The sequence below is a fragment of the Leuciscus leuciscus genome (genome assembly GCF_965113295.1).
Source record: "Leuciscus leuciscus genome assembly, chromosome: 18".
NCBI classification, from domain to species: domain Eukaryota; kingdom Metazoa; phylum Chordata; class Actinopteri; order Cypriniformes; family Leuciscidae; genus Leuciscus; species Leuciscus leuciscus.
In genome coordinates, this window is record NC_138742.1 from 985,113 (window position 1) to 991,636 (window position 6,524).

Genomic DNA, 6,524 nt, shown 5'->3' on the forward strand with positions numbered 1-6,524 from the left:
TTCTTCACTGAGTTCTGTTGTTCTTCACTGAGTTCTGTTGTTCTTCACTGAGTTCTGTTGTTCTCCACTGAGTTCTGTTGTTCTTCACTGAGTTCTGTTGTTCTTCACTGAGTTCTGTTGTTCTCCACTGAGTTCTGTTGTTCTCCACTGAGTTCTGTTGTTCTTCACTGAGTTCTGTTGTTCTTCACTGAGTTCTGTTGTTCTTCACTGAGTTCTGTTGTTCTCCAGAGTTCTGTTGTTCTTCACTGAATTCTGTTGTTCTTCACTGAGTTCTGTTGTTCTTCACTGAGTTCTGTTGTTCTTCACTGAGTTCTGTTGTTCTCCAGAGTTCTGTTGTTCTTCACTGAGTTCTGTTGTTCTCCACTGAGTTCTGTTGTTCTTCACTGAGTTCTGTTGTTCTTCACTGAGTTCTGTTGTTCTTCACTGAGTTCTGTTGTTCTTCACTGAGTTCTGTTGTTCTTCACTGAGTTCTGTTGTTCTCCAGAGTTCTGTTGTTCTTCACTGAGTTCTGTTGTTCTTCACTGAGTTCTGTTGTTCTTCACTGAGTTCTGTTGTTCTTCACTGAGTTCTGTTGTTCTTCACTGAGTTCTGTTGTTCTCCACTGAGTTCTGTTGTTCTTCACTGAGTTCTGTTGTTCTTCACTGAGTTCTGTTGTTCTTCACTGAGTTCTGTTGTTCTTCACTGAGTTCTGTTGTTCTCCAGAGTTCTGTTGTTCTTCACTGAATTCTGTTGTTCTTCACTGAGTTCAGTTGTTCTTCACTGAGTTCAGTTGTTCTTCACTGAGTTCTGTTGTTCTTCACTGAGTTCTGTTGTTCTTCACTGAGTTCTGTTGTCCTTCACTGAGTTCTGTAGTTCTTCACTGAGTTCTGTTGTTCTTCACTGAGTTCTGTTGTTCTCCACTGAGTTCTGTAGTTCTCCACTGAGTTCTGTTGTTCTTCACTGAGTTCTGTTGTTCTCCACTGAGTTCTGTTGTTCTTCACTGAGTTCTGTTGTTCTTCACTGAGTTCTGTTGTTCTTCACTGAGTTCTGTTGTTCTTCACTGAGTTCTGTTGTTCTTCACTGAGTTCTGTTGTTCTTCACTGAGTTCTGTTGTTCTTCACTGAGTTCAGTTGTTCTTCACTGAGTTCTGTAGTTCTCCACTGAGTTCTGTAGTTCTTCACTGAGTTCTGTTGTTCTCCACTGAGTTCTGTAGTTCTTCACTGAGTTCTGTTGTTCTCCAGAGTTCTGTTGTTCTTCACTGAGTTCTGTTGTTCTTCACTGAGTTCTGTTGTTCTCCACTGAGTTCTGTTGTTCTTCACTGAGTTCTGTAGTTCTCCACTGAGTTCTGTTGTTCTTCACTGAGTTCTGTTGTTCTCCACTGAGTTCTGTAGTTCTTCACTGAGTTCTGTTGTTCTCCAGAGTTCTGTTGTTCTTCACTGAGTTCTGTTGTTCTTGAGTTCTGTTGTTCTTCACTGAGTTCTGTTGTTCTCCACTGAGTTCTGTTGTTCTTCACTGAGTTCTGTTGTTCTTCACTGAGTTCTGTTGTTCTTCACTGAGTTCTGTTGTTCTCCACTGAGTTCTGTTGTTCTTCACTGAGTTCTGTTGTTCTTCACTGAGTTCTGTTGTTCTTCACTGAGTTCTGTTGTTCTTCACTGAGTTCTGTTGTTCTTCACTGAGTTCAGTTGTTCTTCACTGGGTTCTGTTGTTCTTCACTGAGTTCTGTTGTTCTCCACTGAGTTATTTTGTTCTTCACTGAGTTCTGTTGTTCTTCACTGAGTTCTGTTGTTCTCCACTGAGTTCTGTTGTTCTTCACTGAGTTCTGTTGTTCTTCACTGAGTTCTGTTGTTCTTCACTGAGTTCTGTTGTTCTTCACTGAGTTCTGTTGTTCTCCACTGAGTTCTGTTGTTCTTCACTGAGTTCTGTTGTTCTTCACTGAGTTCTGTTGTTCTCCACTGAGTTCTGTTGTTCTTCACTGAGTTCTGTTGTTCTCCACTGAGTTCTGTTGTTCTTCACTGAGTTCTGTTGTTCTTCACTGAGTTCTGTTGTTCTCCACTGAGTTCTGTTGTTCTTCACTGAGTTCTGTTGTTCTTCACTGAGTTCTGTTGTTCTTCACTGAGTTCTGTTGTTCTTCACTGAGTTCTGTTGTTCTGTTGTTCTTCACTGAGTTCTGTTGTTCTGTTGTTCTTCACTGAGTTCTGTTGTTCTGTTGTTCTTCACTGAGTTCAGTTGTTCTTCACTGAGTTCTGTTGTTCTTCACTGAGTTCTGTTGTTCTCCAGAGTTCTGTTGTTCTTCACTAAGTTCTGTTGTTCTGTTGTTCTTCACTGAGTTCAGTTGTTCTTCACTGAGTTCTGTTGTTCTTCACTGAGTTCTGTTGTTCTCCAGAGTTCTGTTGTTCTCCACTGAGTTCTGTTGTTCTTCACTGAGTTCTGTTGTTCTTCACTGAGTTCTGGGGCTCGTTCTTCGTACGTTGCTTATTACATCCGAGATCAAATGACACATCCAAGATAATATCATCGTGCTAATCATGATCTGGCTAACTCGGTTCTTCGAACACACTTGCCGGATAGGATTAGTATCGCTGGATTGAGTTATCTGAGATAATTGCGCGTTCATGCGCTGGGTTAAAAGGGGACATGTATCGATAGTAGAAACATTGATCAGCAACGCTGCTATTGGCTGTTCAGCGTGGCCAAAGAGCGCGCTCAGTTTTTCTCCTCAGCAGAGCAAGAACTAATAGTCGAAGTTTATTCGGAATTTTAATGTTTTAATGCAAAACGCCAGGGAACACCTCAAAGTCTGCAAAAGCCAGGAGAGAGGGCTGGCAAAAAGTAGCAGACAATTTAAATCCGTTAGAAGTGGCCATGTTAGATGTTTTTTTATCACTTATTAGCCTATATTTTTGTATTTGAATAATTGCATAATTACTTTGTTCATTGTAATGTCAGAGTCACCACACTAGAACATGGGAACAAACAAAAGTGAAGTACAAAAATATTCTACATAATGGTAATTTTTTTGTTATATTATAGTCTCTTTTATAAAAGACACTGTTAAATAAATGGTTGGCTGTTTATAAAAGCAACCAAGAAAAAGGCTGTGCAAAAAAAAAAAAAAGAAGAAAAGATCTTAGTAGCCTACACTGTAAAATAATTTTTGCTGCATTAAATTAAGGCTGTATAGTCATTTCAACTGTTAAATCTTGAGTAATGATGAATTGCTTTGACAAAACTAATACACTTATATTAATGTAAAAATATTTTCCCAGAGTGTAGTTCATATAATGACATTGTGTTTTCCTCTTTTGTGCACTTTTACATAATACACCAACACTTGTATCTGTTCCCAAGAAAGTGGTGCTGAAATATGTGCAGTAAGTGGACATTTTTTTTATAACTTTCCAAAGGAAAGAAAGTATAAGACTTTGTAATGTCCATTTGTTTCCATTTCACTGGACAGTGAATAAACCCTCTCAGATAACTGTCATATGGAGGAACTAGCCTACCTGCAAGTGCATAAATAACTTTACTTAATTTATACTTGTATGCTTTATGGCAGCAATATAAGTGTCAGGATTCCACATCTCCAGAAAGGCCTACAGAAGAGTCTGCACAGACAGAGGAGACATAGGCCTACAGGTGGGCAGTGTATAGCCAACTTTTCCTTTTTATTTGTTGCATGAGGCATGTGTCTAATATCTCTTGTTGCAGGCACTTGAACACTGGCTTTTCTTTACAAAGAACAATTGAAATAAAACTCAAGGAACTAAGTATATTGGTCTTTTATTAAACTTTTCATTATATTATAATGAAAAGTTTTTTTTTTTGTTTTTTTTTTGGGGCAATGTTGTGTAATATGGCACATGCAACAATGTCACAGGCCCTGTCAGGTGTGCAAACCTCAGACTTATCAGACACTGAAATCTTCCCTTTAGTTAGCCAAAGTTCATTTCATTGTGTGCCCTTGTCCTGGCTAGAGCTGCATTGTAACTGGTTTGGGTCAGGGAATGGGGTCATAAACACCTGTCTGCTGGCAGGAACATGTCATAATCACCTATGAAAAAATGCAGTTCTGTTAGGATCAGCATAAGTGTATGTAATACAGTGAGCTTGATATTTAATTGTGGAACTTTTCTTACCACTTTCAAATAATGTGCATACATGTGAATCTCTGAAAATTCTTAAGTCATGCACAGATCCTGGCCATTTTGCTTTCACATTTGTGATATGGAAGATTTTAGTCAACTGACTTTTTTTATTTGATATAATATTATTAATCTGGAATATTAAGACTCCCAATAGTAACTGGGCTGCACATTTACATTGTGAACCTCCTTTCTGTTCACATAATCCCCTTCATTGAGGCCTTGATGGCAGTCTATGGAAGCCTATAGTCTATGGTACCAGTCACGTTAGTGAAGCCTGATTGACACATACTGTAATCGGCATGGTCATGATTGCATGATCTTCATAAAAAATGATAGCCAAAAAAAAAAAAAAAACTGCTTTAAAAAAACTGCTTTACAACATTGGGTCTTAAAAACCTAAAACTGTTTTTTAAACCTAAAAGCGCCAGGTAAAGTCCGAATGACACGACAGACAGCACTTTCCATCAAGTTCTCTGCTCCAATAGTGTAAAGGAAAGAGCCACTCGCAAATAATCATAGGGCAATGCAAACAGTTTGTGCTGTAGTTAAAGCCCGACTCCGACAAGTCGAAAATAATGTGCGTTTCCAACAAATTAATAATGTAAACGAGAAAAAAAGTCACGAGAAAAAAATTTCAATCTCAGAAAGTGCACTATCGCGCTGCGCTGGACTTCCCCATGGACTTCCCGTATCAGCTCCGCTTATGAAGCCGGGATCTAATCCTGTTTACATGAAATAAGCCTGCTCCCGAGCAGGTTCAAGTTTGCGCACCTGTTGCTATGACAGCAAGTCCAGGATGAGCGTCGAAGAACCAAACAATCCAAGATCATGCCAAATCGTCAACAATCAAATCCAGCTAACTGAGTTAGCGACGTACGAAGAACGAGCACCTGTTGTTCTTCACTGAGTTCTGTTGTTCTCCAGAGTTCTGTTGTTCTTCACTGAGTTCTGTTGTTCTTCACTGAGTTCTGTTGTTCTCCACTGAGTTCTGTTGTTCTTCACTGAGTTCTGTTGTTCTTCACTGAGTTCTGTTGTTCTCCACTGAGTTCTGTTGTTCTTCACTGAGTTATGTTGTTCTTCACTGAGTTCTGTTGTTCTTCACTGAGTTCTGTTGTTCTCCACTGAGTTCTGTTGTTCTTCACTGAGTTCTGTTGTTCTCCACTGAGTTCTGTTGTTCTTCACTGAGTTCTGTTGTTCTCCACTGAGTTCTGTTGTTCTCCACTGAGTTCTGTTGTTCTTCACTGAGTTCTGTTGTTCTCCACTGAGTTCTGTTGTTCTTCACTGAGTTCTGTTGTTCTTCACTGAGTTCTGTTGTTCTTCACTGAGTTCTGTTGTTCTTCACTGAGTTCTGTTGTTCTTCACTGAGTTCTGTTGTTCTTCACTGAGTTCAGTTGTTCTTCACTGAGTTCTGTTGTTCTTCACTGAGTTCTGTTGTTCTCCACTGAGTTCTGTTGTTCTCCACTGAGTTCTGTTGTTCTTCACTGAGTTCAGTTGTTCTTCACTGAGTTCTGTTGTTCTTCACTGAGTTCTGTTGTTCTCCACTGAGTTCTGTTGTTCTTCACTGAGTTCTGTTGTTCTCCACTGAGTTCTGTTGTTCTCCACTGAGTTCTGTTGTTCTTCACTGAGTTCTGTTGTTCTCCACTGAGTTCTGTTGTTCTTCACTGAGTTCTGTTGTTCTTCACTGAGTTCTGTTGTTCTTCACTGAGTTCTGTTGTTCTTCACTGAGTTCTGTTGTTCTTCACTGAGTTCAGTTGTTCTTCACTGAGTTCTGTTGTTCTTCACTGAGTTCTGTTGTTCTCCACTGAGTTCTGTTGTTCTCCACTGAGTTCTGTTGTTCTTCACTGAGTTCAGTTGTTCTTCACTGAGTTCAGTTGTTCTCCACTGAGTTCTGTTGTTCTTCACTGAGTTCTGTTGTTCTTCACTGAGTTCTGTTGTTCTTCACTGAGTTCTGTTGTTCTTCACTGAGTTCTGTTGTTCTTCACTGAGTTCTGTTGTTCTTCACTGAGTTCTGTTGTTCTCCACTGAGTTCTGTTGTTCTTCACTGAGTTCAGTTGTTCTTCACTGAGTTCAGTTGTTCTCCACTGAGTTCTGTTGTTCTTCACTGAGTTCTGTTGTTCTTCACTGAGTTCTGTTGTTCTTCACTGAGTTCTGTTGTTCTTCACTGAGTTCTGTTGTTCTCCACTGAGTTCTGTTGTTCTTCACTGAGTTCTGTTGTTCTTCACTGAATTCTGTTGTTCTTCACTGAGTTCTGTAGTTCTTCACTGAGTTCTGTTGTTCTTCACTGAGTTCTGTTGTTCTTCACTGAGTTCTGTTGTTCTCCACTGAGTTCTGTTGTTCTTCACTGAGTTCTGTTGTTCTTCACTGAATTCTGTTGTTCTTCACTGAGTTCTGTTGTTCTTC